Consider the following 15,648-nt stretch of genomic DNA (forward strand, 5'->3'; position numbering starts at 1 on the left):
TCTAGTCAGGGTTGTGGGGTCAATCCCCAGTAGGGTGTGTGCAGGAAGCAGCCAATCAATGATTCACTGTCATCATTGATGTTTTTATCTCCCTATTCCTCTCCCTTCCTCTCTGAAATCAATAAAATATAGAGCATTTTAAAAGAATATAAACTGTAAGCACAGATGAATTTTTGTCTGATGGTTTACTGATCTATTTCTAGTGCCTGGCATATATTAGGTGCTCAGTAAGTATTTGTTGACTTAATAAACAACTTAATATACTCAAGAGGCTCAAAGAGGTTGAGTAACTTGCTCAAAGTCGCATCGCTATTAAATGGTAAAACCTGATTTTAAGCCCAGGTCTAGTGGAGGCCACAGCCAGTTCCATCCCCTGCCTCTCAAGTGAATGATGCAGAAAGTCTCATCTGTCCTTCATGAATACAGCACCGGGTCAACCCCGTAGATGACTCCTCCTGGAGAGGACCCCGGCAAGAGTTCACAGCTGAGGTGGTTCCACGCTTCTCCAGCTCAGACTTTGCAGGTGCTCTCCCACACCCTGGAAGCGGAAAGAGCTGGGAAAACCAATCCATCTGGGCTGGGATAAGTGGGGCCGGATCACGACAGCTCTCCAGAGCCATGGCTATGTTTTCAGGGATGTTATGAGTCAGTTGTTAACACAGCCGTTACCAAACATGAAATTAAAAAGTATATGAACTTACCGTTAAATAAGTTACACTAAAAACAAAGATAATAAATGCTCCAAATTCTTCACTTCCATTATTATTTTACTGCCTTGTGCCATCTATGCTCTTAAAGTTATGTATGACATGATCTCACTCATCTAGGGGAAATGGTGAACAACATAGACTGATGAACAAGAACAGACCCAGAGATGAGAAGCCATGGGTCAGACTGTTGGACCTCAAAGGGGGGGTGGGGATAAAAGAGAGAGATCAACCAAAGGACTTGAGTGCATACATATGAGCCTAACCAGTGGTCAAGGACAATAGGGGGGTGGGGGGGGATTGGAATGGGGGGTTGAAGACAAATATGTGATACCTTAATCAATAAAGAAATTTTTTTTAAGTTATTTATGTTCCTGGTGTCTCTATGATGAACATACTCTGAGGGTGTTCCCCTAGACATCTCTTCCCAGCTCCACACTCAGTGATACCACGTTGGTAGCTTGGAATCAGCCATGGTGGGGGTTATTTACATTAGAGAAATCGGCAAATGCTGTGAACCAGGCCTTGTTTCTGTATAAATGGCCCAGAATAAAACATTGACCTGCATATAAAACATTTATCAGCACACTGTGGCTGGATTACAACCTAGAATATGGTCACAAATCATACAGAATGGTTTTATGATCATCCACTACACCTCTGGATTAATTAAGAGAAAGCCAACTTCACTCAAAAAAGACATCTCACTTCAAAAAAAAAACACACAAAAAAAAACCACAGCACCAACTTGGCCCAGCTGGTGTGGCTCAGTGGTTGAGCATTGATCTATGAACCAGGAGGTCACAGTTTGATTCCTGGTTGAGCACACACCCAAGTATGGGCTCGATCCCCAGTAGGGGGCATGCAGGAGGTAGCTGTTCAGTGATCTCTCTCTCCCCCTCTCTCCCCTTCTCTCTGAAATCAATAAAATATTTTTTAAACACACACACACACAGATCCAGCTTTAGATTTTCCGAGCCTCTCTGAGGAAGCGACCCATGGGAGGTAAAAAATTCAGGGCGCATTCCCTGTGGGGTCCAGCTAGCGCATCTGAGCAGGGGCCTCCATGACCACAGGGCTCAGTGGAGTGGCTTTCCCACAGACATCCAGCTCCCTTTGGAACTACCAACCCCGAGCCCTCTGAGCCATTGCCATGCATGTCAGAGCGGTCCCTTGTCGCTAATGAGCAGTTGGCCTGTTGCCCACGGATTCATCCTGGGCCCCTGCTGAGATGGAGTTGATTTAACCATACCCTGCTGTCCACCCTGCCCACCCTTTGTCTCTGCCGCTCACACCTCCGGTGGGTGTCTCTGGGGTTAGCGTGGAGTCCATGAAAGGCAGAGGAGAGAAGCGGGGAAGCCCGCCTCAGGGGGCACGGCTGTCCCAGCTGGCCATCTCATTGACGCACCTCCAGAGTCGGGAGGATCCTTAATTAGCTCTGCATTCCCTCCTGGTGGAGGGGACATTGTGGAGAAGCCCCGGGTGCCATGCCTGCGGCTGGGCACCTGAGACATGATCTGATTTAACAGTTTCCCTGCTTCACGGAGCAGGTATCACCACCCTCTGCGTGTGGAGAAACCCAGCCTCATGCTGGGTGAGAGCCCTTTCCGAGGTCCGGCCGCCAGGGACTGGCAAAGCCAGAACTGCAACCCTTATGTCTCCGGCTACAGTCTCGTGTTTTCACTGTGCGGTGCTTGCTGGAATAGATGCCCAGAAGAAGGCCTAGGACTGGGTGTGGCTCCAGCCATCAGAGCTGAGGAGGGGACACTGGGGCCTGGGGGGGGGGGGGGGAGCATAGACAACGCAGGGGAGCAGGAAATGAGGGGGCTGTCAGAGCAGTAAACAGGCTATAGGTTCCATGGGAGAGGAATGAACTCCTCTGGATGGAAGGATGTACACAGAGAGAGGTGCTAAGAAGGAGGGTGGGAGGGTGAGGGCATAGCTGGCTAGGGGCAGGGGTGACCGTGAAGTTTGGGGGGGGGCAGAGGGATGGAAGGGTGGAGGGTGAATAGTGGACGGTAGATGGGTGGAAGGGTGATGGGTGAGTGGGTGGACAGTGAATGGTGGTGGGTGGACAGGAGATGAACGGATGGGCAAAAAGGAAGAAAAGGAGAGAAGAGGAAAGGGAGAAGAGAGGAGAGAGAGGAGGAGAGAGAGGAGAGGAGAGGAGAGGAGAGGAGAGGAGAGGAGAGGAGAGGAGAGGTAGTAGGTGGCAGGGTGGCAGGGTGGCTAGTAAAGGTGGGTGGATGGGGAGAAAAGTAGACTGAGATGTGGGCAAGTGGAACTGGCCGCGTGGATGAGCATGAATATGCGCGCATGGAAGGTGATGGACGGCCATGTGGACAGCAGAAGGTGAACACATGGGAAGGAGAGGATGGGAAGGGAACGTGGATGCAGAGGAAGGGGTGGTTGGGTGGGTAGGAGTGGGGAAGAGAGGGAAAGGGTTTGGCTAGTCGGTGGTGAGGTGATTAGGCAGCAGAGCAGGTGAGCGGGCATGTGACAGCGTAAGGATGGAAACACTGAGAAGGCAGGGACGGAGGAGAGAATGAAGGGAAGGACCAGAGGGAAGGGCTCCTCCCAGCCGGTGTGCGCTAGAGGCGCACCCTAAGGACCACGGAGAAAGAGCACCCTCGCCCCCGGCCAAGAACCCACCACAGCCGGGCTCCTGGGCGGCCCAGGCTCTGACGGTTCAGCTTCGGGCAGGAGCCCAGCCCCTGGCAGCCCCTCTGTGCCCCCGGTCAGAGCTCAGCTTCCTCCACCTCTCCTCCTCCCGCCTCCCACTTCCTGCCTCCCGCCTCTCCCTCCTCCTCCTTCCACACACAGCAACTTCTCTTGGCAAGAGGCTCGCTGGACTTGAGCGCTGGGACCAGTTGCTTTGACCTTCTCTGTTCTTGGGCATAATTACTGTTATCCCAGATAATCGCTTTGAAATAACTGTGTCATTACGCACCTTCCCGCTATTTTGCCCATTTATCTGTGAGCAGCCCTGTCCTGGGGAGCAGGGATTTGGGCAGAGCAACCTGCTGAGCTGTTTTCCTCTCCTCTTCCTCCTCCTCCCCCTCCTCCCTCTTCTCCCTCCTCCTCCTCCTATTCCCTTTCTCTCCCTCCTCCTTTTCCTCCTCCTCCTCCCCCTCCTCCTTCTCCTCCTCCTCCTCCTCCCTCTTCTCCCCCCTCCTCCTCCTTTTCCCTTCCTCTCCCTCCTCTTCCTCCTCCTCCTCCTTCTCTTCCTCCTCCTCCCCCTCCTCCTTCTCCTCCTCCTCCTCTCCCTCCTTTCCCTCCTCCTCCTCCTTTTTCCTTCATCCCCCTCCTCCTCCTCTCTCTTCTCCCATGGACCATGAACCATGGCTGCCTTAACCCTTCCTGTCACTGCTCTAGTCACCATGGAATTCAAAAACTATGACAAGCGACCCCTCCAAGGAGGGGGGCGGGCAGGCACCTCCAGAGCCACGAGGAGCCAGTGGGCCCAGGCAAGGACCCTGGTACCATGTAGGGCAGGATACAAGTTCTGAGTGGCTGGGAGTAGGTAGAGGTCAGAGAGGAGTCTACAGCCAAAGGCAAGAGCTGTGCAGTCTAGGGAAAAGGCCAAGGTCAGATCCAAGGCAGGGAACCAGGAGGCAAGACCAAGGTGAGGAGCCTCATTGTGGGGGGAGGGGTGTCTAGAGCATTGCAAGGCACAGGGCCAAGATGGGGGCGACTTGAATGAACCTGACCAGGAAGGGACTGAAGAGCCACATCCTCCAGACGAGCCCCATCATAGAGGTGGATCTTGGTCTGCAGCAGGGGTGAAGGGGCAGACAGCCTTACCCAAGGAGAGAAGTCCAGCTCCCCGTCTCCCCAGAGGTTTGGCCCCAGCCTCCCTGTGCGCTCGCGCACGCGCGCTCTCTCTCTCTCTCTCTCTCTCTCTCTCTCTCTCTCTCTCTCTCTCTCGGACCGGCCTGCTTGGAACATGGACTCTGAATCCTGGCGGCATCGCAGAGTAGCTGAGTGATCTGGGAAAAGTGACTTAACCCCTCTGAACCTCGGTTTCCTCACCTGCACAGTGGAGAAAACTGCTGCACCCACAGCCACAGGGTGGTGGAGAGGCCTGGACGCCATCACGCTCATTAGCATAGTGGCCAAGGCTAGCAACTGCTCAGCAAATGGGAACGGGAGGAACAGCACGCCCAGTGCCCTCCCACCTCTGATCATCGTCAAAATGCCTCTCCTGCCACCCCGGACCCTGGGCTCTGATCCTCCACCTTCTGGAGCTCCCATTGGGCTCCACCTGTTCCAAGACCTCAAAGTTCAACCTCCAGGCTCTCCTCCTACAGGAAGCCCTCCATGATTTGCACCTGCCCAAATAAGATTAGTCAGAGTAACCACCATGATTTGGGTGCTCACAGCTAAGTACTATACTTCAACTCACTTAAATAATGTCCCTTTGTCTACACCCCCCCCCCAAAAAAAAAGGCTCCAAGAGGTCACATAGCTTGGAGGCAGTGGGGCAGGAATTCCAACCAAGTCCACGTGACTGTGAAGCCCGTGCTCTTCCCACTGAGCTACACTGCCCCCCGTGTGTCTCAGAGGTGTAAGCAGATTTCTGAGTGTCTGAAAATGATGCCAAGGCTTTCTAATCTTTTTCTACCATCTTCTCTGTGACACCAGGAGGTTCCGAGGGCCGGGATGTCACTGCCTCACTAGACCGGGGTCTCCTTGTGGGCGGAAGCGGAGCCTCTCCTGGAAGAGCTGTAGATCTGTGGATGGGAACTGTGTCTCTTCCGTGCCAGCTCTCTCTCCTCCCCCTGCTATCCTCCTCCCCACCCCGCTCGGCCTGCCTTCCTCTGCTCTGCATCTGTCAGCTACTGGATGAAGGAGGCAGCGGGCACCAACTTCCCTCCCAGCATATGGCCCGAGCGCTGGCCCTTCCCAGGGTCCCCTCCGGCGCCTCCTTCTCTTTGAGGCAAAGAGCACATCGATCATCTCACTAATGGACGCTGTGCACTCACGGGCGCTGCGCCCCAGCCTCTCCCACCGGCAGCTGGAGAGACGGACTCTGCACGCCCGCCCGTGTGGGCCGGGAGGGCTGGCGGTGGGGCAGCGGGCTCAGTCCTCCCTCACACGGCTTCTCCAGGCCCACACCTGGGCCAGGCCCTGGGCGGAGTGGAGGAGGGTTTGTCTGTCTGCAGTTCCAATCATAAGAGAGGAGAGAGAGAGAGAGAGAGAGAGAGAGAGAGAGAGAGAGAGAGAGCGCGCACAAGCGCGCGCTCCCAGCCACACACACACACACACACACACACACACACACACACACATACACCCCCTCCCCCGCACAAATACTGATCCAAAAGCCCTGCCTGGTTTTCTCCCGCATCTAACCAACTAGCTGCCTGGCTTCAGTACGTCTCCTCCCTGCGCCAGCCCAGCAATCTCTGCCCCAGCCTGGCCCTGCTGTTCCCTGAGTTCCCCCATCTGCAAAATGGGACAACCCTCCTGAGGAGGGACCAGCCGAGCTTCTAGAGTCTCCGTGTCCGAAAGGGGCTGGTTAGGGCTGTAGCCCATGGCCAGAGGCACTGCCAGGCCGGGAAGCCGGCACCCCTCACCCAGGCAGGACGCTCCCAGCCGGGGGGACAGGAGCCTTGGAGGCCAGGATGCACCCGGGTGGGATCTTTCTTGTGTGTTGGAGGGAGACGTATTGAGATTCAATCCTGTCTCTGGTATCTATGAAAACATCAAGTGTTTGAAATCCTTGACCCACAGTCCTGCTCCTAGAATCGATCCTCGGACATAAAAAGCACCATTTGCCAAGGGATGTCCCTCTTGCTGTTGTAAGAGCAGAAACCTTGAGGAACGGGGCGGGGGGGGGGGGGTGGCCAAGATAGGGGCTGATGGAAGGCGCTATGGTGATCCAGCCTATCGGCTAACAGAAAACCATAAGAGAAATAACTTACGTCTGTCCTATTGACCCAGGATGCACAGAATATATTGTCAAGCAAAAATGATATTGCTAAGGAAAACATAAAGAAAAACAAAGTTAGGGGGTGGCGTGGATAGAGCTCCCACATCTCCCCAGTGCCTCTACGTGTGCGTGGATACGTGCATGTGTTTATAGATATGGGAGGATATTGGTTACCTCGGCAGGAGGCAACGCCGGGGACAGGAAATGAAAGGAAGTTGAGAAAGCCCAATCATATGTATGTACTTCAGTATATTGTTCCAATTGTGTGAATGAGCCTCTATTTAAAACATAAAGCAACAGCAACTTTTAAAACTCCCATCTCTGTCACCGATGTGCGGTAGGATTTGGATCTGTCACTTCCCTGAGCCTCAGTTTCTTCATCTGTAAAATGGGAATAGCAATGTCTGGCTGCAGACTCACTGTGTGGATTGGAGAGACCATGGCACAGAGGGGGGGAAAGGGGAGAAAGAGAGGCCACGCCCCCATAACCAGTGCCTCTGCTCCCCTGGGGCAATCATTCTTATATTGGGATGATTCTGCCTTCATTCCCACCCCCAGATGCTACCCACCCTCCCTGCCTTTCGCTTCGCATAGGGGATGCTCAGCTGGCCTCCATCATTTTGCTGAGGGTAAACTGTGGCTCGCGAGCCACACACGGCTCTTTAGCCCCTTGAGTGTGGCTCTTCCACAAAATATCACAGCCTGAGCAACTCTATTTTGAAGAAGTGACGTTAGAAGAAGTTTAAGTTTAAAGCATTTGGCTCTCAAAAGAAATTTCTATTGTTGTACTGTTGATATTTGGCTCTGTTGGCTAATGAATTTGCCGACCACTGGGATAGGGGCTTAATCACAAGGAACAACAACAGCCTGAAATTATTAGAATCGAGAGTCTAGGTCAGTGGTCGGCCAACTCATTAGTCAAGAGAGAGGCAAACTGCATGTGGCTCGAGAGCCGCAGTTTGCCAACCACTGACCTAGACAAATGCCCATCCCTCTCCGACCTCATGTGGCCCCACCAGGTGAAGGCAGATGTCTCCCGTTGACCTCCTCAGTGTGGTGCACCCCGTGTGCCTGCCTTCCCCAGTGTACCTGCCAGGCTGGCCTGACTCAGGCGTAGGCAGGCTCTGTGGGAGCTGAGGATGGAGCATGAGGGAGGGAGAGGACAGAGTTCTTGAGTCAACATTAGCGGAAGCTCAGAGCGCTGCCCCACAAAGCTCACCGGAGACTCCTGACCGCAGCGGAGGAAGCCGGAACGCTGTGCAAACACAGCCTGCACGGCCACCCCCGGGGACTGGGGCTAAATTCTGGGCTTCTTCCTGGAGGAGCTCAGAGATTAGCTGGGTCTCACTGAGGAGGGAAGGCAGAGAGGAAAGGATAGGAAGAAGAGGAAGATGGAAGCAGGAGGAGGAAGAAGAGAGGAGGAAGGAGAGGAGAGACCCCTCCTCCATGTCCTCTCCCTGGAGGGCCAGAGAAACACCCACATCCGGGAGATCAGGTAGGAATGTGGACACCCAGGGGCGCCTTCTGGGAGCAGGGACCCTGCCCAGCACCGGGGTGAACACAGAGGCTGATGCTGAGGCGCTGGACGAGGTCCGGTGAGTCTCTGATGGCCCCAGAGCTTGGACGGAGTCCTGAGGCTCCAGAAGGGAGGGCAGCGCTGCGTCCACTGAGCTTAAGGCCAAAATGACCGAGATGACCTGGAACTGCCCACGATTACATTTTCTGCCCTCCGGCAGAAAGGGAGCTGGGGACCGAAATCCGGTTCTGCAGAAGGAAGATAGAGTTGGTATTTGGCACACCAGGGTGTTTATGTGGCTTGAAAATGTAGACCCACGATATGCACAGCCCCCAGATCTGAAAATAATACACAGAACTTCTGGGTGAAGAGTGGCCCCAAACCCTCACCCCTCAGTCTCCCTCTTGCCCCTCACGGAGGCTCTGGCAACACCAGGCCACAGGGGGATCCCTGCTCCCAGCCGGCCGGCTGTCTTTCCCCAAGTCTGAGCTGTCACCACAGATCGAAGCAGCTTCCATCCCCAGGGGCGGGACTAGGGGAGCACACACCCATTCAGAACCCCAGGGCTGTCCCCTGGCCTTTGGGAGCGGTTCCCGCCGGGGTCTCTCAGCCTCGGCACTGTCACACTCGGCGGGCTCGTTCTCAGTTGTGGGGTTGTTCTGTGTGTCCTCGAATGTTTAGCAGCATCTCTGGCCTCCACTCACCAGGACCAGGGGCTGCTGTCAGGGCACCTGGCCACATGGACCTCCCCCAGGGCTGCTGGGCATGGCAGCTTCCTTCCCGCAAAGTCACTGATGTAAGAGCCACAGAGCCGTGGGACCTAGTCCCAGAGTGACATGCCATCACTTCTGCCGTTTTCCGTCGGTCACCCAAACCAACTGCTACTCCATTTTGGAATCTGGCTCCCCCATCCCTCCAAGCCACATCTTTCCCCCACTGCACAGTTTCAGGCAACACTCCTGGAACGCACAAGGACTACAGTTCCCAGCAGCCCCTGCATGCCTCTGTGCCTCTGCACATGCTGTTCCCTCTGCCTAGAATGCTCTTCCCTCACGTCTCAAACCAGCCACGGTGTATCCATATATAAAGACTCAGACAATTACTGGATTTCCAGGAAGCTTGTCTGACCTTTCTAGGCCAGCTTAGGTATCTTTCCTTTGCTTATTCAACCGTCATAGCAATTAAATGGCCACTGGTGAGAATGATAGTAACTAACATTTATTGAACATTTACTATATTCCAGACACTATATTAAAGGCTTTTAGGTAACAACTCATTTGGTCTCCCACCTGTTCCATGAAGTCGATGCTGTTTTACAGAGGAGGAAACTGAGGCTCAGAGAACGGAATTTGCCCAAGGTCACACAGCTGTTAAGCAGCGGAGTCCAAAGTTGAACCCCAGCTGTCTGACCCTTATCCATGATCCATACAATGCTGGGTCTCTCTCCTTGGCCATGAACCCCAGGCAGATGGGGTTTTAACTGAATTATTCCTGTGCATCAAGTGCCCAGGCCATGCTGGGCCTACACTAAAAAAAAAAAAAAAAAAAAAAAAAAAGAGGAAGAAAGGAAAGGAAAGAAGGTGGAGGAGGGAGACAGGCTTTGACCCAGGCCTGATGGGTGGGGACTCAGGCAGGATTCTGAGCAGGCAGCCTGGGTTCACCCACCCTTGTCAGCCCATCCTCCTCTCAGAAAACCGAGATTCCCATGGTCCCAGCCTATTCACCAAGCCCTTTCCCCGTGGTGGGAGGCAGAAAAGCACTGTGTCACTACACTGTATTCCTACAGACTTTTGTTACTGGTTCTTAATTTTTATGTTTGCTTAGCCACTTGTCCTATTAGAGGAATAATTTAATTGACTCCAAGAAATGTAATTAATTTTAATTTTTCATTGTAATTCATTGTTGAATGCTGTGTTAATAATTATTGAGTATCCTAATGCCCAGTCGCTGTCCTATAATCGGATAATTAAACGCGTGCACGGAGACACTTCATCTTCAAGTGCTTCCCATCACTCTGGTCTCCGGAGTGGGGCCTCCCTCACTCTCCAGCAGTGCGCACACAGAGGCTCTTCCTTCTTGAAGCTTCTCTCCCTTCTGAGAAGGATGGGGTGGTGCAGACGTTGGCAAAGAGCTTTGCAGCGGGAAGAGAAGAGGGCACTGCAGCCTCGGAGGTGGGAGAAATCCCTGGAGAGGTACCCTGTGACCTCCCTCGGCCCTCCCCTGGCCACATGGCTTCTCTGTGACCTGAGACAAGCAGGTTACATTTCTGAGCATTTGCCATACCCACTGCCTGCCATGATTCTTGATGGTGGGGTCATGTTAATGATCAAGACAGACAAAATGAAACCCTGATGGGGCTTAAATTCTAGGAGAGTTAGACCCTGGTAGGTGGGTGGGTGGGTGGGTGGGTGGGTGGATGGATGGATGGATAAATAGGTACATGAATGGGTGAATGGGTGGGTGGGTGGATGGATGGATGGATGGACAGACCGACAGGTAGATGAGTGAATGGACATATGGATAGACGGGCAAGTAAACAAATGAATAAGTAAATTCAAAGAGTATCAGTGCTCAGAAGAAAATAAAACAAGATATGGCGAGCACAATTGGGAAAGGCTGCTTTTCAGCTAGACTGTCCAGAAAAGGCTTTTAACCAGTTAACTGCCCCACGTCCAAAATGAGAACCATCTCTATATGCCACGATATTTTGAATTTAATCTTAAAAAATCATTTTGCAATGAACATTATAAAATAAATATATTACTCACAATTAGGGTATTCTTGAATATTTTCGGCTGAAAGTTCTCACAAAAAATGATTTTAAGGTTGGTCAGGACTGCCAGTTAGGGAAACCATTTTTTTAACCCTTTGCACTCCAAACCATTCTGGACATTGGCTACCAGCTACTCGACGCTACTTTGCAGCAGACACATGCGTTAAATTAACTCAATTCCCCGTAATCACTAATTAACTGCAATGTCCCCCCTGAGAGGGGACATCCGAGTAATATGCTAGAATTCCGATGTCCCCTGAGAGGGGACAGCGGAGTGCAAAGGGTTAATAATGGTATGTGGGGAAGGTCTGATGCTTCTGGCGTACAATGGGTGAAGCACAGAGGAGGTGACATTTGCCCTGAGGTCTGTATTTCCGCAGGGAGTCCACTTGATGATGGTCCCTGCATCCATCCTCTCTCCTGTCCACGCCCGGCTCTGGGAGAGAATGGCATGTTGCATGTTGAAAGGGACAAGAGTGGGAGGGTCTTCGAACTTCTCACCCCCATCCCTGCCCGTGTCTAAAGACAACAGGTCTGGGGACATGGCACCGAGGGTCTCCTCCCTCCTCTGCAATTGGGCTCCTGCCTCCTCCACCTGCAGGTGGAGTCTGAACCTGACCTAGGAGTTGGGGTGGGGGTTAGGGTGCAGGGAAGGAGCCTAGTCCACAGGGAGAGCACTATGACATGTGGTCCCCGAGGGCTATCATGTGACCGGTTCACCACCCCAACCCAGAGGCCATATGGCTGAAGCAGGGCTAAGAAAATCAAGGGGATACCGGATCTACCGTGTTCTCCCGAAAATAAGACATCCTCCGAAAATAAGACCTACTTACAGGTTTCCTTCTGAGTGAAATATAAGGCATCCCCCCCGAAAATAAGGCCCCCCCTAGGCTAAACATGAGAGATTTGGTCCACTGATTCTGAAAGAAATGGAGTCACAGGAAATTCACCAGGAAATTCAGGAATTGGATTGTTATGATGATGTTCCAGAAGATGATGACATGATTGTCATTGAATAAATGAGTAAATTCTTGATACTGTAGGATTCACAGTTTTCTACGTATGGCCGTACTGTATACAGGTAATAAATTTCCTTTATTTTCATTTAACAATAAATGTGTACCGTATTCCTCTTCATGGAAAAATAAGACATCCCCTGAAAATAAGACCTAGCGCATCTTTGGGAGCAAAAATTAATATAAGACACTGTCTTATTTTCGGGGAAACAGGGTACCACCTCCTGAAGACCTACGATGTGCCCAGTGCTGCCCCAGTAGTCTCCGTGAATCTCCTTCAAAACCCCTTAAGTGAGCACTAGGCTCTCCATTCCACATAGGAAGAAAGGAAACCAGGGGGCAGAACATTTAAATAACATGTCTCCAAAAGGCCAGGGAGCTCGCATTACAGCCCTACTCAGCTGGGCCTCACTGCTCCCCTTCTCCTAGTGCATTCATTCAACGCACACTTATTGAGCGCCTGCTGTGTATCTCTGAAAAAGCCAGGTGGGGCCCCTGCCCTCCTGGAGTCCCACAAATGCTTGAGGATCCTGCTGTTCCCTGAGGATGTGGGGTTCAGGGTTCGTGAGGAGCCAGAGCCCCCAGGAGACTTGGGCGGTGCTCCCCTGCCCTTGATCCCTCCACCCTGAGCTGGCCTTTGTGGTCAGGCACCACCCTCTCAGGGGAGGGCATGGGGCAGACCCTGTCTTGCCTCAGATCCTATAGGGAATGCCATCTGTCCCCACATTCCTGGGGGGCCGAGACCCTTCCCCACCCCAACAGGTGCTCCAGATACGAGGGCCCAGCATCTTCCTCATTTGCACATGTAAGCAGGCACCTGCTGCATCCACACCCCGCGCGCTTAAATACACAATTTACTGGGAGGAATTATATGCTGCTGACTGCTTCTAGGCTCCAGAAAGGCCCCCCACAGGACCGCTTCCTCTCCTCAAGTGGCGTCATCTCTGCGGAGACGCAGTCAAATCTTCTAATTGAAGCATCTGTGCTGGGAGGGCTGGGCCGGCCGGGCTCCAGGCTCTACCCTGGCAATCCGACTTTTAACTCCACATCCCCACCTGCAGGGCTCCTGCTGGGCGGCCCTCCCACTCTCCTCCCACAGCTGCTGCCCTCGGCCTGGCTAGACACCTCCTTCCTCCACTCTCTCCGCTTTAATACACATGGTGTTAACCACTCACCCCGAGGGGGGCTGAGCCCTGGATTTGGGGTCAGTGAGGGCTCTTTGGAATCCTGCCTCTTAGAGAATCTTCTTCTCCTTTCTCCCAGCCACCTTCCTTAGTTCCCCTCAAAGACAAGAATTCGGGTACAGGTCAGTTATGATGGAGGCCCACCGTCCCCGTCCCTGTTGGCTGAAGGTCACTCCTGGAGCACTGACCGCTGGGCACATCCGGTGGTCTGCACTGGGAGTGTCTGCAGGCACCTCCCCCCACACCCACCTTACCTCCCTGCAAGGTGGTGGCTGATGCAGCACCTAGCACATAGTAGCTGCTCAATGAACATCTGCAGAGCTGTGTCATCCCACACCCTGTCCATGGCCTCATTTAAGGTTTTGATCTCATTAGGATTCGGACAAAGGGAAATGTCTGAGTTTGAGGTTGTTTCCTCCCCTGAACTGTGAGGGTCGGAGCTGAGGCTGGCTGTGCGTGACCTTCCGTGTCCCAAGGGTATATGACAGAGCGCTTGGAACCTGGGTACATGGAAGGAGGCACAGAAGGAAGGAATATGGGGAAGCCTAGACCCTCCACCCCAAAATGCACGCTTACAGGAGCTCCTTTACAGACTGAGCTGGTAGGGACCTTGGAGACCAGCTGCTCTGCTCATGGGGAAGCTGAGGCCCAGGAAAAGGGAACAGCTGGCCACAGTCACAGAGGTCAGAAGCCCCTGGGGTCCCAGGCCCCCGTCTCCCAGCCCGGTGCTCCCCGCACCGTGTTGTGCTCTCACCAGCCCCCTCTCGGCCCCCTTGACAAGTGGAGTTTAATTATTTACGACGGCGCTTTACAGCTGCGAGTGAACCCACCAGAACATATTTTGTAAAAGTAATGAAGGCTCAGTAATGCGAGACCTCGCTCCCGTCACTAAATCTTGGCCCAGGAGTCCGCCAGACTGCGCAAGCATTTCCCCCCTCCTCTCTTCCGGAGGGTTACCGGGTTTGCAGACGAGGGGTGGTTGCGGAACGAGGCATAGCGGAGGCGTTTCTTCTCATTTCCGGGGAAAGAACTGGGCTTCGTGGAACCAGACTCTCCTGAGGGATGACCACAATGGCGGGTCAGCGACAGGAGTATCACACGAGGCAGGCGGGACACCATCACATGCTGTGTCACTCGTCCTGGGCAGAAGAGACTCGGTGACAATGGAACTGCAGAGAGAGGCAGGCCTGGGAGTCTGCAACACACGTCTCTGCTCCGCCTCTCTGGGCCTCAGTTTCCCCATCTGTAAGTGAGGGGGCCAGAAGAGACGTTGCCTCTCCTAGTCCCTTCCACGGCATTCTACCTTTCTTCTTCTTTTTTTTTTTTTTTTTTCCCTTAATATACTAGAGGCCCAATGTGAGGAATTCGTGCAAGGGGCTTGGCCCTTGCAGTCTTGGTGGCTTGCCTCGATCCTCGAAGTCCCGACTTTGTCCAGAAGGTCTTCTGGAAGGAGGTCCGGAAGGTCGTTTGGCTGTCCCGTCTAATTAGCATATTACGCTTTTATTATTATAGACTTTTATTGATTTCAGAGAGGAAGGGGGAGGGAGAGAGAAAAACATCAATTATGAGAGAGAAGTGCACGCCCCCTCCTGGGGATCCAGCCTGTAATCCGGGCTTGTGCCCCAAGGAGGACTTCCTGGTTCACAGATGGATGCTCAATCCCTGAGCCAAACTGGTGAGGCTCCCCCCTTTTTTCTATAAATAGAAAGAGTGAGACAACATGTTTATTCCAAGGCACGTGTGCTTTGGGCTTCCCGCAGGCCCTCACCAAACGCTTCCCACAGTCCCATCAGGCAGACTTGGCTCCAGTTTGCAGACGAGGCAGAGAAAGATTAAATGGCCCATCCAAGGTTGCAGTGCTGGAGGATAGCAGTCAGGATTCGAACCCAGGCTCCCTGACTCCAGAGGACAGGCCTTTTCTGCCTCTGCATGCCTTGCAGTGGCCCTTTGGAACAGGCCCAGCGCTGTGATGGGCACCGCTCCCTGTCTTCCCAGTAATGGCGAGGTGCATCTCCTCATCCTCGCTGATGAATGACAACACCGAGGCTCACGGTGAACCCAGATGTGGGACCTTGGTTCCCCGTCTAACGAGATTGAGCTGGCCAGGTGAAGGTGTTTGGAGCCAGACTGAAGAGGAAGGGAGAGAGTGGACCAGTAGAACGTGTGTGAGGTGGAGGGAGGTGGTGGAGGCATCTAGATGGAGTTTGAGTTTAGAACATTCCAGCATTTGGGAGGAAGGGTGTGAGTCTTAAAAAATGGGGTCTGAGATGGGAAGCTCTGACAGTGAGCCCCTTGTGGGCAGGAGCCATTCACCTGTGAATCTCCACTGCCCAGCACTCAATACATGGAAGCAAGGGTTGTCAAATAAGGGGACCCAATTTGGACCTTGTTCTGCTACTGATAAGTGGGCGACCTTGAGTGTACTCTGTCACCTCTCTGGCCTTCTTTGTTACCTCTTTCATCAGGCCCATCTGCCCACGGCAGGCAGTTCCACCAGGCAGCTCCCTAATACAATAC

This window comes from Pipistrellus kuhlii, unplaced genomic scaffold (genome assembly GCF_014108245.1).
Source record: "Pipistrellus kuhlii isolate mPipKuh1 unplaced genomic scaffold, mPipKuh1.p scaffold_m20_p_2, whole genome shotgun sequence".
NCBI lineage: Eukaryota > Metazoa > Chordata > Mammalia > Chiroptera > Vespertilionidae > Pipistrellus > Pipistrellus kuhlii.